Source organism: Rhincodon typus, chromosome 7 (genome assembly GCF_021869965.1).
Source record: "Rhincodon typus isolate 14 chromosome 7, sRhiTyp1.1, whole genome shotgun sequence".
Taxonomy (NCBI): Eukaryota; Metazoa; Chordata; class Chondrichthyes; order Orectolobiformes; family Rhincodontidae; genus Rhincodon; species Rhincodon typus.
The window spans coordinates 28,529,905-28,553,497 of NC_063338.1; the positions used below are offsets into that span (position 1 = coordinate 28,529,905).

The 23,593-nt window shown below is 39.1% G+C and overlaps 2 long non-coding RNA genes across 2 annotated transcripts; one reads left to right on the plus strand and one right to left on the minus strand.

The window, feature by feature from the left end:
- Positions 1 to 5,004: 5,004 nt before the first annotated feature.
- LOC125483562 lies at positions 5,005 to 15,012 on the plus strand. Its single transcript, XR_007262511.1, has 3 exons — positions 5,005 to 5,266; positions 5,945 to 6,049; positions 10,324 to 15,012. It is a non-coding gene; the product is annotated as an uncharacterized LOC125483562 (long non-coding RNA).
- A 2,158-nt stretch (positions 15,013 to 17,170) lies between these two features.
- On the minus strand, positions 17,171 to 22,286 carry LOC125483466. The gene is made up of 3 exons (XR_007262433.1): positions 22,220 to 22,286; positions 21,626 to 21,652; positions 17,171 to 17,279 (listed from the first exon to the last, which is right to left on the minus strand). It is a non-coding gene; the product is annotated as an uncharacterized LOC125483466 (long non-coding RNA).
- Positions 22,287 to 23,593: the final 1,307 nt, after the last annotated feature.

A 23,593-nucleotide genomic window follows, 5' to 3' on the forward strand; every position in this document is an offset into this window, starting at 1 on the left:
TTGATCATCCACTTAGGAATAAATTGATTTTCTTCTTGTAAAACAAATTTATTTATTGATAAAAGCAAAATACTGCAGATGCTGGAAATCTGAACTAACAGTAGCAAGTGCTGGAGAAACTCAGCAAGTCTGGCAGCATCGGTGGAGAGTGAAACACAGTTTAAAGTTTCAAGTCCAATATAACAGTCGTATTGGACTTGCTTTGGAATAAATGTAAGAATTGCATGAATGGAAGATGCTACGTTTTGTTAATTTAAGTTGTTGCTTTAACCTTGTCCACTTAACTACAGTAAATGCTCATTTTGATGTGTATTTAATTTTCTACATTTGTAGTTCCAAAGGTTTAATTTTTTACACAAATTTGTACTGGAAAAAAGCATTAGCAGCAACTTTTAATATATAGAAATGAAATACACTAACATTCTCACTCACTTAAAGAATAGGGAATTTATTTACATAGGGAAGTTATTTACATATAATTTGGGATTGTGAAAACAAACCTTGAGCCTCGTTATGGGAAGGGACAAAGTTGATAACTTTCACCTTCACAACTTGGAAGGTGCACTAATTGAGCAAATCACCGAACAGTTGTAGACCCTGACCAATTTTCATTTTCATTTGGTGAAAGTGAAAATCAAGTAAATTCTGCAAAAGGTGGGTGATCCACTCTGCTAGTTTACCACGAAGAAGTGAAGGTGAAAACGGCCAGCATTAGATTTGACAGCTTCAGTCAGGTGTATCCATTCTATTATTTTTTGCAGAATTATGTAATTGACTAATTTCAGGTTCTTCCTTTCAGGACTATTTCTTGTAATAACGACCATTTTGTATTATCTCCTCACTTGTGATGCGCCAGCCACTGGATGTCCAGCTGAAATAAAGGACTTAAAAATATAGAAAATTGCTGGGGATATTAGGGGGAGACTTCAGCTCTTCATTTTGAAATGGAGTGCAAGCAACACATCAGTACACTTTGCCACATTTGTACACTTTCTGAATCAGTTAGCTAAGTTGGCTGCACAGCTGGTGTGTGGCGCAGAATGATACCAACAGCACAGGTTCAACACCCATACTGGTTGAGGTTACTACGAAGGTCCTTCCTTCTCAACCTCGCCCTTTGCTTAAGATCCGGTGACCCTAAGGTTAAACTCACCACCACTTGTCTCTGTCTAATAAAACAGCAGCCCTGTGGTTGTCTGGGACTACGATGACTACTGCACTTTGCTATCTCATGTCTGCAGTAATTAATAGTACTTTAGCAATATCACTCCCATAAAGAAAACAGGTTATGAGATTTATCGATTTGGCTATCAAAATATCATTGTAAAAGCTAAAGCTTGTAAATGTGGGCCAGAAATTCAAAATTTCCATAGAAAATTCTTGATAAGTTTTATGTTCAAGAAAATCAGTGTTACTGCTTAAAAAATTGAATTTTATTTTCCACTTATGGTAACCACTGACAGTACAGATATATATAGCACAGGAAAATTAAGATCTTAATTCAATTTCAGAACAACATCTCACCTACGTCATTCTGTTTCTCATGGCAGTCACCTTTATGACAGTTCTGAGTAGTGCTGCTAATTTAAAGCCAATTTGTGCCAATATATGGGCAGATTTGTGTTACTGGATAATGCCTGCAGAAGCCGAGGTCAAGACTTCCCAAATTCATTTCAGACAAGATCTTACAGCTGATTAAAGCAGCCTTGCTTCCCATGAGTCAGGCTGGATTCAAACTCAGCTCGTAGAGGTAAAAGGACAATGCACAATTCTATTGCTGCAGCAAGCTGGGGTTACAAGATCTTGTTCCAACAAATATATTTTGCACAGATGGAAACTGGCAAGTAGCTTAGTTTAATGGAAGTTTTATGTAACTTTTAAATGGTAATTTGTTTGAATGGAGAAATTATTGTCTACTCTCCTCAACTCTTAGATATGTCAAATACTCTGGTCAAAAAACTTAGCACAAGACAGAATATTAATCAATGTGAAGATAATTGCTGCTTACCTTATAAAATTTTGTTAGAGCCGAACCTGCCTCTGGAAAGGTAGACCTCTAGCCTATCATCCAGAACTTAATTTCTGATGTGGTGGAAGTGGGATAGGTATCAAACCAGAGATAGTAGGAACTGCAGATGCTGGAGAATCCGAGACAACAAGGTGCAGAGCTGGATGAACACAGCAGGCCAAGCAGCATCATAGGAGCAGAAAGGCTGACGTTTCGGGCCTAGACCCTTCATCAGAAATGGGGGAGGGGAAGGGGGTTCTGAAATAAATAGGGCGAGAGTGGGAGGCGGATAGAAGATGGATAGAGGAGAGGAAACAGACAGGTCGAAGAGGCGGGGATGGAGCCAGTAAAGGTGAGTGTAGGTGGGGAGTTAGGGAGGGGATAGGTCAGTCCAGGGAGGACGGACAGGTCAGGGGGGCGGGATGAGGTTAGTAGGTAGGAGATGGGGGTGCGGCTTGAGGTGGGAGGAGGGGATAGGTGGGAGGAAGAACAGGTTAGGGAGGCGGGGATGAGCTGGACTGGTTTTGGGATGCGGTAGGGGGAGGGGAGATTTTGAAGCTTGTGAAATCCACATTGATACCATTGGGCTGCAGGGTTCCCAAGTGGAATATGAGTTGCTGTTCCTGCAACCTTCGGGTGGCATCGTTGTGGCACTGCAGGAGGCCCAGGATGGACATGTCGTCTGAGGAATGGGAGGGGGAGTTGAAATGGTTGGATTTCACAAGCTTCAAAATCTCCCCTCCCCCACCGCATCCCAAAACCAGGCCAGCTCGTCCCCGCCTCCCTAACCTGTTCTTCCTCCCACCTATCCCCTCCTCCCACCTATCCCCTCCTCCCACCTCAAGCCGCACCCCCATCTCCTACCTACTAACCTCATCCCGCCCCCCCGACCTGTCCGTCCTCCCTGGACTGACCTATCCCCTCCCTAACTCCCCACCTACACTCACCTTTACTGGCTCCATCCCCGCCTCTTCGACCTGTCTGTTTCCTCTCCACCTATCCTCTCCTCTATCCATCTTCTATCCGCCTCCCCCCTCTCCCTATTTATTTCAGAACCCCCTTCCCCTCCCCCATTTCTGATGAAGGGTCTAGGCCCGAAACGTCAGCCTTTCTGCTCCTATGATGCTGCTTGGCCTGCTGTGTTCATCCAGCTCTGCACCTTGTTGTCTAGGTATCAAACCATCTTGATGGGGGAATTGATACCCACTGAACTGTACAGGCAGACTGGTGTCAAATATGCTATCCAAAATGCAATGTGAGAAGGATGCACACCTTGTCTAACCTTACTCTTATACGTTTAGAAAGCATTGAGTCTTTGACCATGTGTGTATCAGCATGTAGTCAAATCTTTCCCCTAAAACAGAAGAACCAAACAACATTAACAGGATTTGAACATTAGCTGCAGTGCTAATTTGCCTTCATTCTTATTTTGCACCCAGCATCACCTTGCAGTAAATTTCAGAGAAGAAGGTGATGATTAATTTATATTGGATGGTGCAAAGTTGTAGTTACAGTTTTGATGACAACCATGAAGTAAAGTTTGCATTCCATTCCATTCTTCTTGTTAAAAGAAAATTTGTGGATGCCTAGGGCCTACAAGGAATATTCATTGGGCTCAAATTTGGAAGTAAATAACTGGAAATAGTTTAGATGGTCACTGACTATTTTTAATTCATAAGATAGATATCGTGACAAGAACAGATGCCTCACCAGTTTGTTCTTGTGGTTATGACAGATGGGCCTTTAGGAAATTAGAGTTGCATCAAATAAAGTAAAGTATCTCTTTCGAAAGAAGATATTATTCACTACAAGCTTTCTTTAAAAGATAACTTTTGTGGAGAATGTTTGTTCTCACTCCCTCCTACCATGTAGCATACACCTATCTTTGATCCATATCCCTTAGTACCTTTACTTACCAAAGATTTATCTATCTCAGGTTTAAAATTAACACTCTCCTGCATCCGTTGCTGTTTTTGGAACAGAGTTCAAAACCAGACATCTACCTTTCCAACCTGCCACCAACTAAGGCCCTGAAGTGGTCAATTAACAAATACCTAAGGGCCTTATCCTTCAGCCAATTTGATAAACTGTAATCCTTCCCCAATCCAGGGGATAATTATTGGTGCAGATGGGGAGGTGGGAGTGGCCAGTGAAATTCCCTTCTTTGCCCTTGCCACTGCTCCCCTCCCTCCCTCCCTCCCTCCCTCCCTCCCTCTTCAGATAACCACTACCTGCGTTTATAGGTCTTCAGCGTTGCTGTGCAGTTATTGGCCTGAGGGTTCCCCTGCTGCAGTGGTAGCATTTCTACCTCTGAAGCAGGAGGCCCGGGTTTAAGTTCTACCTGCTGCACAAGTGTGTAATAGCATCTCTGAACAGGTTGATTAGAAAATACCGACAGTTATCAGCCTGAACCTCAAAAGCAGTACTGCATCTATCAGGTTGCCAGCCTTTGGCTACCAGCTTCAGGAGGGCGCAGCATCATTGTCCCAAGAAATGATTCCCTGAGAAGCCCACCTGGTGACCACTTAAGTGTCTGATCAGCATTTATCTCTTGGGCTTTCTCATTGGTGGGTGTTATCTCACTCATAAAGATGCTCACGCCATACATTAATTAAAAATTAAAAATCCCAACTGTAGCCCTTGCAAGCAGGACTTTGATATACTTTCAATAGCATTGCAGTATGTAATTAGAGAAAACATCAAAATGTGCTGATTACAGAGTTGGCTACCAAAAATGGAAAATCACAGATCAGACTGGGTTGTGACTCACAGCTAACCACCATCTAATAATTCTAGCATCTTACTAGCCTTTTTTTCCTTCTTGTTTGCTACTCAGAATTCATCTTTAGATATATACAATAATTCAGAAATATTGAAACTTAAGTCTAACCTCTCAGCAACAAACCATTGATTGCTTCTTACGTTTAACATTTTTGTCACGTTTCCTAATATTTCTGGCTGCGTTTTTTAACAAAAATGTAACACGGATGTTCTGTTTAATTTGCAGGCACCAAAATGTGAAATTATGAAGAAAGGTGCATTGGCTTGTAGTGCAAAAGAAGGAGACAAGTCTAGAACAAAAGATCATGCCTCAGAAGAATCAGAACAGCTGAACCCAGATAAAAATAAATTGCTGTCAGTTTCGGATGTCGATGATGCAGTGGATACTCTTCAAATTCATATTACAATTCTACATTTATTGAACTGGATTCTTCTATTTAGTGCACCTTCATTTATTTACTGGTTTAAAAATCTCAGGTAAGATCATTTTGCTCACATTTGAATATCCACTGAACCTTTCTTGTTACAAAGTTAGTTAGCGTTTGGGATTAATACCTGTCAAACTTATTGTATCATTACCATTACATTAACCATATATTACTGTGAGATTACTGTTCACTGCTTTTGTCAATCATCAATGCTCGCTCCCAATCTGACACTAAAATATGAAGTTAGATTTTTTTTTTTAACTTGACTACCAGTCATTCATGTATCAAGATTTCACTATATGAGAGGATTTTACTCAAATTGTTGGACCTGTGGTGTGATCTGTTCATTCTATCATCATTGTGCGTCAATGCCATGTAATTCTTACTTTGGCAAACTCATTTTGTGTTTAGAAACAAATTTGGCATATTTTCAGAGGTAAAAACATAATGAAAGGAAAAACCTGCATTTGAGAAGTCCACGTCTGCTCTCTTTATGTAACTATAACTTAATGTGTCTCTTTACTTCCGATTAACAGCAGTTAAATGTTATTTCCCAGAAGGGTTTCCTTGTAAGAGCAATTACATAGCTAAGGTAGAAAATACAATCTGATTCTTTATTCCTCTTTTATGTGCAGTGGATTTATTGGTTTAATTTGTCAGTTGCTTTTCTTCCTTTTGTCCTTGTTCTCATATATTAGTAATATAATATTTTGTTCCATTTAAACAGCTATTCTAGAAGGCTTGATCCTGATCCCTGCGGTTCTGTTGCAATTATCCTTGTGTTCTCGATGGGACTTCTCATTAATTCACATTCGACATCAGTTAAGAGAAGGTAATTTTATGCTACTTTTGCATTTCTATACCTTGTTAACAAAGTGCTTGGTGAGTTTTATGCTGATCTTTCCATGGGTTCCTGCAAAATTAAATATTTTGATGGAGGATAACAACCCCTAGGCAACTCTTCAAAAAATGTGAATGTATTAAATTTGACAGCTAGGCAGTGATGTGGGAGTGTAGTGACATCTATCTAGCAGTCGTTTAGCAAGCGTCATTAACAACAACACTATTGTAGTTATTCCCTTTATATATAATTCATGTCTCAGAATAAATTTCTCAGTGTAATACGGCAGTAAATAAGTGAGAGATTTAATGATTTGGATGTTGTAATTATTATCAGTTAGCTGCACAATTAAAAGTGTAGTTGTGAACATGAAAGGTCATTTTATATTTTTTCCCTAAAAGTACTTAAAATTATCTTCTAAAAATATTGCGAAAGGATTGGTCAGAAACATTATCTTCCAAGAATATTGCAAAATTCAAAATTAGACTTAACTATGCAATGATGCAGTGCAATGATTCTCAAACTGTTTTAACTGACGGAACCCCTTACAACTGGATTACGCCTTCTAAATTATAATAATACATAATAATCATAAGATGAAACTGCTGAATGAGATACTTTTTGGAAAACAGGTAGTTACTTGAAGCAGAAGGCAGAACACAGCACAAGTACTAGAGCAGCAGTACTGGTATAAGAGCAGCACAAAAGAAGCAAAGCACATATTCATCCGTTGCTCACTTGCTTACTCTTCACCACAGTACTCCAAATGTTCACCCATTTTGCTCCCTGTAAGGCTGGCCCTACATCATGAACCACTTAAAAGGTATCTCTGGACTCCTTTTGATAGCCACTATCTTATGTTCATTCTGAAGGACTTATGCAAATAATATCATATTCAAATATTTCCCAGTACTGCTTCCCAACACTGCTCCAAGATGCTTGTGACTCATTTTAGGGATGCAAAATAAATTAACTGATCATCAAAAAGCATTTCGATGCAAGTAAAAATAGTCTTATTTTCAGTACAGTTATTTATTTTGCAGTTTGCCATCAAAATCTGGCTTGCGTTGAAGTTCCTTTGTTAAAGCAGAGGATGTTTTTATAAAATGAATTTGGTGGCCTGGGCCATTCAAAAATAGAAAATATTATTCATATCCAGATGACAGAAAGGCTTTGGATACTATGGAGAGTCACCAGTCACTGCAGAATACTTACTCTTTGATCTGCTTTTTCAGTCACAGTGGTTATACAGCTCATCCTTTGAAGTTTTTGGTCAATGGTGAATGTTCTATTGATTGTGGAGGATTTGGCGATGGTAGTCCAGTTGAATGTCAAGGGGAAGTGGGTAGATTCTTTTGGAGATTGTCATCATCTGGCATTTGTGTGGCACATACATTACTGGTTGATCATCAGCCCAAACCTGAACCTTGTCCAAGTCTTGCTGGATACTGGCACAGACTCGTTCATTATCTTCAGGAGTTATGAACTGAACTGAAGATTGTTAAGTCTAGGGAAATGCTCTGAAAAACATTCGTCCTCTTTGCACTTGGCTAACTGCTGCTTTGACATTAAGGGCAGTCACTGTCCTGAAATTAAGCTCTTTTTATGTACTTTTGGACAAAGGCTATAATGAGGTCTGGAGCCACAATCTCAAACTGAGCATCAGTGACTAAATTATTTGTGTGCGTATATGCCACTGATAGCACTATTAAAACTAAAGGTGCAGAATTTAGTAGCGTTAGCTGGTGGGAGCCTGCGCTATTCTGAGGTGACAGTTGGAGTCAGGCCTCTCATTGAATTAAGGCCCCCATAGGATGAAAATCCCATGCACAAGAGCTGCTGATCAGTTCACTGATTGCAGAAATAAATGTACAGCTTCACCAGATTGGCACCTGTTCCTGCTTCATGCTTGTTTTTCTTCACTGATCATTAAATCGGGGTTTTATCCTTGGCTTGATGTTAAGGGTAGAGTGTGGGATATGCTGGGCCATGGGGATAAAAAGTGGGGGAATAATATTCTGCTGCTGATAGCCCACAGTTCTTCATAGATTTCTGAGCTGCTGAATTTATCCTATTTAGCATAGTGATTGTGTCACACGTCACAATGGAAAGTGTCTTCATTTTCAAGATGGGAAGTCACCTGTATAGGGAACATATTGTGGTTATTTCTGTCATTCATGACAAGTAGATTGATGAGAACAGGATCAACTGGGTTTTTTTTAACCTCACGTTGTATTGCTCACCACCACACACAGACTGGTAGCTGTTTGCTCAGGATTTAGCTCAGTCAGTCAGTGCTGATGCTACTGAGCCACTCTTGTCGATAGCGTTGAAGACCTCCAGTGTGCCCTTGCTACTTTTAATGCTTTTTCCAATTGATCTTCAACATAAGTACTGATTCATCAGCTGAAGGATGGATCGAGGTAGGTAGGAGGTAATCAGCAGGAAGACTCCCTTACCCTGTTTGATCTGATGCCATGTGACTCCATGGGGCCCAGAGTCATTATTGAAATCTTCCAAGGCCGCTCCCTCCCAGCTGTACAGCATTGTACTATCACCTCTGGTGGATCAGTCCCGAGTATGACAGGACATAGCATGGATGCTGATGCATTAGGAGAAGTCTGAGATTTGACTGAAAGTATAACTCTGAATTTTTTTGTTTAATTCACTCGTGGATGTGGGTATCGCTGGCTGGCCAGCATTCATTGCCTGTCCCCAGTTGCCCTTGAGGGGTGGTGGTGAGCTATCTTCTTGAAGTGCTGCAGTTCATGTATGTAGATAGTCCCACAATTCCCTTAGGCACTCCAAAATTTTAACCCAGTGACACTGAACGAGTAGTGATATATGTCCAAGTCAGGATGGTGAGTGGCTTGCAGTGGAACATACAGGTAGAGGTGTTCCCATATATATACACTGTCCTTGTCCTTCTAGATGGAAGCAGTTGCGGGTTTGGAAGGTGCTATGTAAGGATCTTTGGTGAATTTCTGCATTCCACTTGTAGATAGTACACATTGCTGTTACTGAGTGTCAGTGGTGAAGGGAGTGGATGCTTGTTCCCCTCTGGATTCTGAGTTTTTGCATTTTTATTTTGTAAATATACTTTGCACTACTTTTATAGTGCCATCATATTGTGCATCATCAGTTTTTTAAGAGACATCGCCAAGTGAAGACTGTGGCTGAAAGACCAATGCAGGTTGATCTACCATCCACTAAGAACGTAAGAAACAGGAATGGGAGTTGGCCATTCAGCCCTTCAAGCCTGCTCCTCTATTCAGTAGGATCACTACTGATGAGGCAATCATATTCACTTTTCTGCATTTTCCTATAATTCTTGATTCCCCTACTGATCAAGAATCTATCTCAGCCTTAAATATGCATAAGAACTCTGTCTCCACAGTTCCCTGTGGCAAGAAGTTCCAAAGACTCTCAACCCAGTTATCCATTCACATGGAAGGTCACTCGGTTCTGCTCAGAGTCCTCAAACAACACTGAATGTATGAGGAATATTGGGGAGAATCCATGTCTTGGTAGGTTTTTCCAATGATATTTCTCTGACCAGTAATGCCTCTCTCTCTATCTTACTGCTTGAATGTTAGTTGGAAGCTATTTGCAGATGCCCCAGTTCTAGCTATTGAGTTAGGTTGGGGGAAGGCGATGGCTTAGTGGTATTATCGCTGGACTGTTAATCCAGAGACCCGGATAACAGTCTGGGGACCTGGGTTCGAATCCTGCCATTGCAGATAGTGGAATTTGAATTCAATAAATATCTGGAATTAAGAATCTAATGATGACCGTGAATCCATTGTCAATTGTTGGAAAAACCCATCTGGTTCACTAATGTCCTTTAGGGAGGGAGACTACCATCCTTACCTGGTCTGGCCTGCATGTGACTCCAGACCCACAGCAATGTGGTTGACTCTTAACTGCCTTCTGGGCAATTAGGGATGGGCAATAAATGCTGCCTAGCCAGCAATGCCCTCAGTCTGTGAATGAATAAAGAAAACAAAAGGCTGCATGGGGTCCTTGAATTCAAATGCCAGCTTCCCCTACCATTAACATTACCTATTGCACACCTGTTAGCGGAGTCAAAAATAAATGAATATTTGCAATATTACCCTACTTCAGTTATTGTGGATTAATCCAATAAAATCAAGTTCTGTAGTCCATAATCACCCTTCATAATTCAACACAGTAAGGTGTTATATACACAATGTCAGATGTTTAATTCTCTGCATAACAAATATTTATTTTTCCTTTCATGTTAGCAAGCTGCTGAAACACACAGCGAGACTGCAGCTCCTCTTAGCCATTGCTGCGGCAGCCTTCGGATTGGTACACTTATACAGGGTTCCTTATTTAATTACGGTTTCATTGGTTTTATGTGCACTGGGTTGCCTGGTATAAATGACTGTAACATGGTGACTTATCAATTTAACTCATCATACAGACAGCATCTCACAAAATGTATATTTTGTAATTTTTTTTAAAAAAAAACAACGGTGCTACATAATTGTAGTTGGTTATTATTGGCATGCCTCACTGACTTATTGCATAATGTAACTTGTTAAAAGTTCCTAGATTTTAGAATATTTAAAAAGATACTGCTTGATGTACATTGTCAAATTTTAATTTTCTTGCTATAAATGAAAATCCAGAGTATTATATCTTAAGTCTTCTTCAGTGTGTTGCTTTGAATTAGATAACTCTCAAGGCACATTGTAGATTGCCTCGTGTGGTAGCCTTTTTTAAACAGACCATTTCAGGGCTTTTATACATAATACCTTTGACCATGTTCAGGCATCTCCAAAGAGACTTGAATATGATTTGGTTGCCGATAATAATTTTAGCTCAAGAGATCCCAGAAGTGGTTCTGAATTTTTGGGGATTCTCACTTTAACCAATCTGAGTAAAGGGAATTAAAGAGAACAGAAGCGGCAGGATTAGGTAACATCTGTGCAGAGAAAAAATGTTCCAGGTTGATGACCTTTCATTAGCAATGGCAAAGATGATAAATAACACGTTTTTAGCAAGGTGTAGAGATAGGGAGAAGGAATGAAAAATGATAAAATGGAAAGTTTGTAAAGGAGTTGAATGCAAGATTAAATGGCAAAAGAACGATGATGGGTCAAGTGAAGAAACAAAAGATATCAAAAGAATTGGCAACACCAGAATCATTATTAACAACTGCAGTTCAAATACAAAATGAGAGTAGTGGTTATAGTCTGAAATAGTTGAACGGAGTCTAGCAGACTGTAAATTGTCTAACTTAAAGACTGCTGTTCCTCCAGCTTCCACTGATGTTCACTGCAACACTTTGGGAAGCCAAACTCAGAGTCAAAGTGGGGTGGAAAATTAAAATGGCAAGTGACCAGAAGCTCAGTACCACAGTTGTTTGAACGGAGGTGTTCAGCAAAGCACCCTCCCACTCTACAATTGGACGACTCAATGCAGAGTAGATCACGTTGTGAACAAATATAGCATAGTAATGTCTTCACTTAAAATTGTGAATGCATTCCTAAAAATAGTTAGTTTAAGTGATGTGACATTTCATGAAGTGTGATTTCCCCTAAGAATCAGTATAATAGCTAAAGTTGCGTTCCTATGGACATTTATTACTAAAACCAATATACAAACAAATACACACTCTTAGCTGAAATACCTCGCAAACTAAAGTAAGTCATTAGATAAGCACTATATTAATTGAAGGGATAACATTTACAGTTCATATGATGTGTTTTAAAATGTGCATTTCTGATAACTCAGAGGGTAGCTTTTCTAATATTGCAACATATCTAAAATACAATGTGTGGTCATAAATTGGCAATTATAGCTCAACAAACTAATTCCGTAAAAATAATATCAGGTCTCCAGTTCCACAGTAAAAATGAGACAGAAGAGCTAAATGTGATGCAAGTTATACGTTTTGGATGAATTGTGCTGATTTTGTCTCATTTTCTGGTGGTGCTATTTTTCATGCTCTGCTTTGTATCTGATGCTTAGCAGAAACCCAGGCATGGGAAAATAAAGAAGCTGTGCATCTTCCAGTGTCTTTTGCTGCCTCCCTGGTGCCTGCTGCATTATGGTGCAGAGTTTCAGGGATTGGGTATGTGGGTCATGAAACCAAGACAGCGTAGTCACAATGGTGCCAAGTTCCCAAAATCCTTGCAGGCACCACTGCCCTCACCCATGCTGCACCTTCTCCCAATCCCAATACACCCTCCTACCCAAGATCAGAGTAACTGGACTGACCCAGGAATGGCTTGAATGTTCTAGCCTAGTGCCAACTCTTGCCTGCCGCTAGAATGAAGGAGGATGTCTAGCTATGGGCCATATGCTGATCTGCAATAACACTGAAGCACAATTTCAGCCCTGATTCACCACATATACAGGCAAAAGTTATTGCAATGAAAATAACACAAAACACAAAAAAAAGACCTCCAAAGAATTATGTACTTTAAAAACAAAATTATGTCAAGCAGGGAAACTAAAAGTGATGACTTTGTGTTTTAAATTAAAGAATGTATGAACTCGACAGTGTTTCACCTGGATAGTTTGTTTTGGGGCAATAACAAAGGAGGTAAAAAAATTTGTGATGTACTCCTGGTGCTTGCACAGGAAGCTGAAATGGGAAGGGGATGACTGTATAACTGTCATCACTGAAGCTTGAAGAACAGCACTTTGTTATTTTGTTTAGTATGTAACAGTCCTCAGACTCAGAATTCCAGGTCAGCAATTTCTCATTTATTTTAGGTTCCATTGTTGCCACTTACACCCCCTCTCAAACCATATTTTCTTTCTTGTCGTTTACAGTCTCCCTTTGGCCTTGCAGCATTATCTCTCCTTACTCCTACACTATCACAGAGCTTCACTTTTGCCTTCCTACTCCTTTCCCTGTGTCAGTACCTGCTTACAGCCTGTTGTGTCTCCAAATTTTGACTGTTCTGCTGAAAGGTCATTGATCTGAAATGTTAACTTTTTTCCTGCCCAGATGCTGTCTGACCTGCTTTTTGGAGAATCTCAGTTGCAGGTTACAGTTTAGCTGTGGGCTTAGCTAGGCTATCATCACAATGTCAACTTCCTTCTTGTAATGTTATTCTACTTTTTAGCTAAGCCTCTTAAATGGCGCATTATGTATTAGAAGAATATGGTGGGATCCCTTTAGGTATAAGCAGTGGTGGGGAAGAAATTCTGTGAACTGAAAAAAAACAACTTATCTTTACTTAAAAAGAGGAAACTAGCAATGGGCAAACATCAGTAAAGGAGTCACAAGGCTTTAAAATGATGCCATGAGATGAGATTCTAGTGTGCAAAAATGTGAACTGTTCTTCTGAAGTTCTTCTTTCTACTATTTTAACAAGACGTTAAACATTTTTTAATGCATTCACTAAAATAACAAAGGAGAATTTAATACTACTGTATTTAGATTTTAAATGCTACTATCCAATGACAAATTTAGGACTGATGTATTCTAAAACTGGAGAGTATTGTTGGAGAGTTTTAGTTAGTTTGGAATTAGACGAAACAAAATTGGAAGACCTTCTCTTATATCCAACACTACAGGGTACTTAGTGCACAATAAAGCCAAGCTAGCCAGATAGATTGAGACTGATATTTACTGTTTTGGAGGGCAAAATTCTAAAGAAAAATATTGATTTGCACAAAAATATCAAAATTTGACATGTCTGATGACAAGTTGTTCTATTAATTAAGTGTTTTAAAATGTATTATGATAACTCAATTTAAAAAAGTTTTTTCAGAGGTTCAGATTTCCATGTTTTCTTGCGAGTGTTGAGCTATTTATTTGCCTCTGGTGGCAAGGATGAGCAGTAGCCTATTCTGATTCTATTTGTCCTTCTCAGTAAATGTTTAAAGAACTTGAGAGACAGAGTTACACCCTCTTCCTGTTTTCTACAGTATCGTCTCTAACCGTATATTCACATGCACAATTAACAGCTAATATTGAGCTATTTTGGGAAATAATAGTGCCAAAGCTGTAGAAATAATAAAACCAATAATGAACAGTGTTAATATTACGCTACAAAGTGTCACATTACATAATACCACAGATATGTACAATGCAAAAGACATCTAGAAATGGAAACCATTGAAATTCCTGTTTCCTGAAAGTTGGACTGGGAAATTTCATTTAACTCATGGTTTCATCAAGCTGAATCAGTTGTGTTCAATTTACAGCTCTGATTGAGATTGGGAACTCATTATGCTGAGAATCTCAGGTTGTTCGGCAAGTCCAATAACTCCGTGCTGCATGATAGTATCCTAACTACAATGCCATTAGTGCCACCCTCTACTTTCTCTTGAGAGTTTAATTTTTTTCCCCAAAATAGGCTGAATATATACCACTGCCTGCCTAAAGAATATGATGTCATGCCTAATAAGGACAGTCACTAGAATAACAGGCAAAAGTATATTATGAAAGTTTTGAACTTTTATTGCACAACTTATTTAGAAAATGGCAGCTTCATTTTTAGATGAAACAAAGTCATTGATGTGAATTTCTATCCATTTTGCTCCAATAACCAATCAGGAGAAAATAGTGACCTTGTCGTTACAACCTGCAGCTGACACTTGCACCAAAGTTATTAATCAACCAATTGGCCAAGCATTTGCTGGTTTAAAAGTCACTGCTTAGGTTTTTGTGCTTTGACTGTAATATCACTGTTGCAACTTACTGAGGTACATATTTTGCAATGGAACCACTTCCCTGTGCTTTAATAATTTGAAAAGGATATTTGTGAAACTAGTGATGCGAAACACTTTTGTAATCTATTTAGTGATGTAAGTGTTAATTTTGGAACAAAGCTGTATCAGTAATGTTTGCAAGGTTTATACAATCTAATGGTGTACAGTTTCTAACTGCAAAATGGTTTGTGTGTAAACAATCAGTTGTGGTATTAATACACACTTTAAGAATTAAATCTAATTGAAAACATCAACCACTACAGTGTGTTTTTTTGTACCTTTATATCTGACTTGCAAATTAGCAGATGTTCCTCAAAGCTTCAATAGGGTATTATTTCTTGAAAAATTTCAATTATTTGGATTTCTTTTGTGGCATATCCATTTAGCTGGTAGAGTGAAATATGACTTCGCTCAGCAGGTCCAAACACTAATCACAACTAAATGTAGATACCAAGGTGCAACAAGTACACAAGCATGCAATGAAGCATGTTTCGTCATCTTTTTCCTCATTAAATTAATTTCCTGGCTGTTAAACAAAAATTATAACCTATAATTTTGTGGTCAACAAGGAAAGGTCTGCACTCCCTACTGACTTTAGAATAGCAGCTCTCAAAGATTGAGAGAGTATCAGTTTCACTTGTTACAATGTCACTTTCAATCTGGCACCATCTACAGGGAACTTGTGGCATCCAGTAACGGCGAGTAATCAAGGAAGCTGAGTAACCAGATTAAGAATTTTACAGCAAACCAGAATGCAAAACAACAGTTTTTTTAAAATTACAAAGAACAGGAGTGGGTGAGTCACTCAAACCTGCTCTGCATTAAAAAGATCATAGTCGATCCGATTTTAACCTCAAATTCATATTCCTACTTACCTCTGATATCCTTTCACCCCTTGCCAAAGGTCTTTCTACGGCTTCCTTAAAAGTATTCATCAGCTCTACTTCATTGCCTATTCAGGAAGGGCGCTCCAAAGATGATACTCTTCGAAAAAAAAAATTCACCTATCCCTTACCTTTAAAACAGTAACCCCAGGTTCTAGAAACTCCCATAAGAGAAAACATTCTCTTCACAGCTACCCCTGTCAAGTTGTGTATTACTCTAAATTCCAGCAGACAAGCCCAGTCTGTATTATGGATAGTGAATCAGAGATAGTAGAGGCTGGAGAATCCGAGACAACAAGGTGCAGGGCTGGATGAACACAGCAGGCCAAGCAGCAAAACCAGTCCAGCTCGTCCCTGCCTCCCTAACCTGTTCTTCCTCCCACCTATCCCCTCCTCCCACCTCAAGCCGCACCTCCATCTCCTACCGACCAACCTCATCCCGCCCCCTTGACCTGTCCGTCCTCCCTGGACTGACCTATCCCCTTCCTAACTCCCTACCTACACTCACCTTTACTGGCTCCATCCCCGCCTCTTCGACCTGTTTGTTTCCTCTCCTCTATCCGCCTCCCACTCTCTCCCTATTTATTTCAAAACCCCCTTCCCCTCACCCTTTTCTGATGAAGGGTCTAGGCCCGAAACGTCAGCCAGTCTGTATTATCTTTCCTCATCCTTTTTTCTATTAGTCTGATAAACTAAGTGGAACTTCTAAATGCTCCCAATGCATTTACATCCTTTAAAAAAGGCAATCAGTACTTACACAGTATTCCAAGTGTGGTTTCAGTAGTGCTCTGTACAACTGAAGCATAATCTCCCTATTTTTGTATTCAGTTCCCCTAGCAATAAATGATGATTTATTTGCTGTATTTGTATACCAGTCTTTTACAATTCATGCACTGGGACACTCAGGTGTCTCTGTATACTGGAACTGTGATCTCTCAACATTTAGATAACTTTTTAAATAACTCCTACAAAAAAAAAACTGGACAATTTTACATTTTCCCACATTAGACTTCAATTACCCACCCACTTAACCCATCTATATCATTTTGTAGTTTCCATATGTCCTTTTCACAATTTATTTTCCTACATGGTTAGAGACAAAAAGAACTGCAAATGCTGGAATCCAGGTAGACTAACAGGAGGCTGGAGGAACACAGCAGGCCAGGCAGCATCTGGAGCAAAGGAGAAGTCAACGTTTCAGGTATTACCCTTCTTCAGGACTGGATGTGCGTGAAGGGGGAGCTGCAGATAAACCAGGGGGGTAGTGGGTTGGTGGTGATAGGTAGACAACATTAGTAGGGATCCCTCCCATCAGGCAACCAGGTTGTACCTACTACCTGTGTCCACCTATCACCACCATTCTGCTACTCCCCTCTCACTCTTTATCTGCAGCTACCCCTAGCCCCACAACCAGTCCTGAAGAAGGGTAATATCTGGAACGTTGGCTTCTCCTTTCCTCCAGATGCTGCCTGGCTTGCTGTGTTCTTCCAGCCTCCTGTTATCTTATTTTCCTACATACCTTTGTGTCATCAGCAGTTTTGGCAACATATTTTCCTTCTCTTCATTCAGTTATTTAAATAAATTGTGAACAGTTGAAGTCCCAGCTTTGATCCCCTGTAGCTTGCCACTCATTACATCTTGACAATGAGGAAAAAAAAAAGAAAATTTTTTAGCTCTCTGCTTCAAGTTAGCTATTCAATCTTCTATCCGTGCCAATGTGCTACCTTTACAACATGAACTTTTATGGAGTCAGAGGTTTACAGCTAAAAAATATCCTTTAGCCCATCGAGTCTGCACCACCAAAGAGGACCACTGGTTATTCTAATTCCGCTTTGCAGCACTTCGCCTGTAGACTTGTATGGCTTGGCATTGCAAGTGTACATGTAAATACCTTTTAAATGTTATGAGGGTTTCTGCCTCAACCATCTTTACAGGTAGTGAGTTCCAAATTTCTACCATGTTCTACAATATTTTTTTCATGTGGCATGTTATCAAATACCTTCTAGAAATTTAAATACAGTACATTCATTGGTTCTCCTTTATCTTGTTACTGCCACAAATAACTCCAACAGATTGGTCAAACATGATTTTATTTTCACAAAACCATGTTGACTCTGTCTGGTAACCTTGAACCTATCCAGGTGCCCTGCTATAACTTATTCAATAATAGCTTCCAACATTCCCCAGACATTAAATAACTGGCCTAAAGTTTCCTCCTTCCTGTCTCTCATTGAACAAAGGAGTTACATTTCCCTCTCTTCCAATCTAATGAGACCGTTGCATCTAGGAAGTTTTGGAAAATAAAGCCAAACAATATCAACTATTTCACTTGCCACTTCCTTAAAGACCCTAGCATGAAATTCATCATATCTAGGCACTTTTCAGCCCTAGGTTCCAATGATTTATTCAATATCACATCTTTGGTGTTGTAATTTTCCCAAGTTCGTCTCTCCCTCTGATTCCTAATTCTAAGATGTTCCTTGTATCCTCTGTAGTGTTATTTCTTTAGTTTCCATTATTAATTCCCCACCCAACCTTCTATAGGCCTATTGCACACTTTAACTTTAAAAATCATTATAAAAACATGAATATATACTTCTGGCAATTTCAACCCCACTAATGTTTTCCTTATTATTTTATTCAGTACATATTATGTACAATATACATTTGTCTCTGCTGCCCGATATTCTGATTTGCCATCTGTGCACAATTACATGTCTTCCTTTGATACTATCTTTAATCTTCCTAGTTAAAAGAATAGTGGATTCATACCTTGTTGGAATGTATCTGTCGTGTATTTTGAAGTATCCCCTTAAGATGCCACTGCATCTCGATTGACTTATCCTTAAACCTAATTTGTCATTTAACTTTGAGATAAGAAGGTGTAGAGCTGGATGAACACAGCAGGCCAAGCAGCATCATAGGAGCAGGAAGCCTGACGTTTCGGGCCTAGCATCTGCAGCTCCTACTATCTCTGTCATTTAACTTTAACCAGCTCTGCTTTCATGCATTCATTATTTAAGTTTGAAAAAAAAAGCCTTGGATTCTCATTCAAAATGAAAAAAATATTGGGGATGCACTTTTGCATTTAAGAATTTGGAGTTGAAATGTGGAATACTTAGACATTCTGCATTGAAAAAAGGTTCTGGAAGTCACTTTCACTCTCTCTAGTTGACTCATCAACTTGCTGTTCTAAGAAACCATCCAAACATCATTTATGGGGGGATAGTAGGAACTGCAGACGCTGGAGAATCCGAGACAACAAGGTGCAGGGCTGGATGAACACAGCAGGCCAAGCAGCATCATAGGAGCAGAGAGGCTGACGTTTCGGGCCTAGACCCTTCATCAGAAAATTGAACTTATTTAAGCTACTTCTAACCATCTGACTTTTCCGGTCTGTATGTAGAAGATAACAATCGGTCATGATTAATACCATGCCTTTCTAACAAGCTCCCATTATTTCTTCATGTTCCACTCTGGGTATGGAGGCCTATACACCATTCCCACAAATTACTTTAGTTTTATCCTATCTCTACCCAAACCATTTCAGCATCTAGGTTTCACGAATATTGGTCATTCCTCACTATTGTACTAAAAGCATCATTAATTAACAGGGTCACCCCTCCACCTTTTCATAGTTTCCTGTCATTCTTAAATATCCTGTATCCTTCAATTTTCAGGAACACTATGTCATTGTGCAGCCATGTCTCTACGACCAGATTGCACTTATTTATTTACATTTGCAATCTCAGTCCATATGTTTTGTTTCTACAGAGTCTTTGGTTTTATCATTTTATTCTTTCTGTAATCTTTAGCCTTATCTGTTGATTTGCACTTAGATTCATATTTTCCTTCACCTGTCTCCATCTGTTTATCATTTCCCATATTAAACAGATCTTGGGCTGGTCTCTAATCTTTGGCTTACCCCATCTTCTTAAATTTGATCGCTTAACCCTGCTAGTTGGTTTAAAATCCTCTCTACTGCCATAATAATGTGGTTCCCAAGAACATAGCCACCTAAATTGTTTTGTGGTCAATTTTCCCCAATAGTACAGATCCCACTTTCCCAGTGCTGGTGCCTGTGCCCCATAAACAGAACTTAATTTTCCCCCCACACCTGACTTTGAGAAACACATTCATCTCTAATCGGAGTTATCCCATAACCAATTTACACAACTTTCAGGTAATAATCTATCAATTATGATCCCAAGGTTCTGCTTCTTAGTTTGGTGCCTAACTCCCAATACTGACTGTGCAGAATCATCTTCTGTGCCCTGCCTATGTTGTTGGGGCCTACACAGACCATTATGAATATAACCTCTCTATTCCACTGAAAGTTTTTTTCCAGCCCTAAACAGGTATCCTGAACCTGGCAACGGGCAGGCAACACAGCCATTTAGATTCACACTCAAGTGGGAGACTGTCCCCTACTATCACTAGTTTTCTTATTGCTCTCCCAATTGAATAACTTCCTGAGCTGTGGTGCCATGGTCAGTTAGCTCATCCCTGCAGCCCTCGCACTTTGATTGGATGAGTGTAAGAACTTCAAAACATATTGGACAATTGCAAAAGCCGAGGCTTCTGAGCTCCTGTCCACTGGATCTCCTTAACTCCTTCACCTGCAGTCATGCTGTCATTGTCCCTGAACACATCAGTTGACCCAATCCTAAGATATCTGACTACCTCCTGTAACAAAAGATCCAGCTTACTGTCCCCCTCCCTGATATGTCAAGTGTCTGAAAGTCACCCTTCAGCCCCAAGCTCTGATCCAAGTGTGCTTGAACATCAGCAATTGCTGTGAACATTTGCCCTCAATAAAACTGGTGTCCAGGAGCTCCTATATTCTACAGTTGTGACATATCATCTGTTCTGTCATCCCTAAATTAGTTGCTTAATTATTTTATTTAATTAAGTATTTACTTTTTTTAAAATATGGTTTGTTAATCTTACCACTAGTTGCTGTGGTATTTTGAAGCTTAGGAATAGAAAAAACATCAGCCATTTGCTAGATACCCACTAAATCATTAATTAGATTATTTTTCAGTAACAAAGAACCAGTTCTTGGAGACAGAGATTCAGAAAAAGCAAAACCAAAAGCAAAAGGCGCATCTTTCCTTATGGCCCTAAATCCCTTCATCATCCCACTCTAAGTCACACTCCCTGACTTCCAACATTCCATTGTAAGTCACCCTCTCTAATTTCCTTCTTCACCCAACTCCAAGCACTCTGTTATAACATTCCAGTACTAAGACACATCAGTAGCTGTAATGTATACCACTTACAAGATACTGTAGAATTTCACCCAAGCTCTTTAGATAGCACCCTCCAAACCCACAACTTCTACCATCTAAGAGGAAAAGGGTAGTAGATACACAGAACACAACTACCTGCAAGTTCCCTTCCAAGCAACTCACCACCCTGACTTGGAAATGTATAGCTATTTCTTCAGTGCTGCTGGGTCTAAATCCCAAAATTCCTGCTTAACAAGCAACGTGAGTCCATCTACTACAAATTGACTGCAAAGGTTCAACAAGGTAGCTTTACATCACCTTCTCCAGGGGAAGTAGCAATTGGCAATAAATACTAGCCTCACCACAGCCCACATCTTATGATTGAATTTTAAAAAAAGTTGACTAGTTTTATATGTTGCTAATACAAAAGGCTTATCTAACCCAATTGCAGAGGAGTTGGTTTCAGCTGTTTCTTTAGTTATTGAGCCCATCTACTTCTCCAATGGACAGCTTGTTATAATGATGCTCAAGACTGAACTTTGGAATTTAAACTGAGGACTTTTGTGGTGCAGTGGTAGTACTCCTTCTTCTGAATGAGGAAAACCTGGGTTCAAATCCTACCTGCTCCAGAGGAGTGTTATAACACATTCTGAACAAGTTGATTAAAATATGTAGAACTTAAACTTTAGATCAAATGCTAACTAAAACCATTCTACAAAGTTAAATTTGTGCAAAAAGTTTAAAACACTTACCCACCAACTGCCAGCATTCATAAATACCTATATAAAGCAAATTAAAGTTGTGACAGACATGAAAGAAAGAAGTGAAGTAACATTATACTTAAACTGCTAAAAATCCAAATTTTTAATCATGAGCTGCACAAAATGTCACTCCATATTTGTAAAATTAGATTTCTGGGGCAAGAGAGATAAATCTGTATTAATTACTACTGAGTATGTTGTTAACAACTCAGTTGTACCTCGCTCAAGAAAAAGTAGAATTTTTGATAATGAGCATTGTGTCATTAATAAAAGTTAAGAATCACACCAACTCATTGATTATGTTAATTGCATCAACGAAGACTGCAACAACACACCCATCATGGAGGGCAGGATATCCCTGACAGAAATGTGAGAATTTCCCCATTTTTCTCTGAATGTGCAGATGTCAGAAGTTGCTGTCAATTTTATACAGTAAAGAAAGTGATTTAGGTTTTGCTGTCATTACAGCTGCAAACTCAAGACATTTGGGCCTTTGCTGATGTTTATTCATTCTACCAACTCCTGAACTGAATCACTGCTGACATATATATTGAACTACACAATGGACAGCAAATGTCATCTTACCTTTGATGCTCATGATGAACCTTGTCAATTTCTGTTTTAAAGTTGTTCTTGGTTATAGCTATTTGGCTCCTCAGCTTTGCAGTTTTGAAAGTGGTTTGGGCAGCAAAAGTTATGAAAATTAGGAGTTATTTAACAAAGAAAAAGAATTATTTTATATGAAGTTATACATTGATATTATGCCCCTCACACTCCTGAAATACTTTACAGATTTAAAGCATTTTAATATGTAATCATTTTTTAATGTATGAAATTCAGCAACCAATTTGTTTATAAGGTCATACAAACACCAATGTGAAAATGACCAGTTAATGTATTTAATGAAACAGAAATATAAAATACTGGAGAAACTCAGGTCTGGCAGCATCTGTAGAGAGAAAGAGTTAATGGTTTGGGTCCAGTGACTCTTCTTCAAAACTAATGGTAGCTAGGAAAAGGTAGTATATGTACTTAATGACTTTAATCGAGGGATTATTATTGGCTAAGGACAATGGGGAGAAATCGCCTGATCTTAAAAAAGGCGTCATGGAATTTTTTACTGGCACCCTTGATCTGATAACATCCAAAGGACTTTGCTCAAGTATCAGTCTAGATTCGGTGTTTGAATTCCAGCAATTTGAATTGGAACATGGACCAACAAAGTTTCAACCTGGGTAAAAGTGCTCCCATTCGCTTGTAGCTGACACCCAAATGATGAAAGTATTCTTTTGCTGCCTCAAACTGGGATAGTGTAAACATGCAAAATGTTGGCTCCAATCGCTGAAACAAAGAAAAAAATTCATTTTTCTTTACATTAAGCAATATAAAATGTTGAAAACTCATGCTGCACCTACTCTTTTAATAAGAGTGTGTTAGTTTCCTTTATGACTCACTCTCTGTTCAGAGAACCAAGTCATGTGGTTAGACCACTAGCTTCCTTTGAATTATAGCACAAGTTAGCAGACCAGGGAAATGTTAGTTTACTATTTACATAAATTAACCCTTAGGACATCCTTGAGAGGGATCTAGCTAACATATCTAACATCTATAAAAATAACAATTGGCAGAGAAGTCTTAGCGTAAGTGCTTGATTTTAGCTCAGGTTTCAGTTTCTGGTATTTAAATTATAACATGGTACACCATGACAATATTATCTTAATGTTCTAACTTTGCATTTGGACACCAAAGCATAGTGATACAAAAGACTCTCCAGTTGTAAGACTACAATCTAACGATATTTTTACCTCTGTGCACATGGGCAAATGTGGGCATCACCAGAGATTCATATTTCTGGAAGAAGGAAATGACTCCCTTTAATGTAAATTGATACACTGCATAATCGGATAGGATTAATACATTTGGCTTGAAACATTTTCATAAAGTAAACACAGATAACAT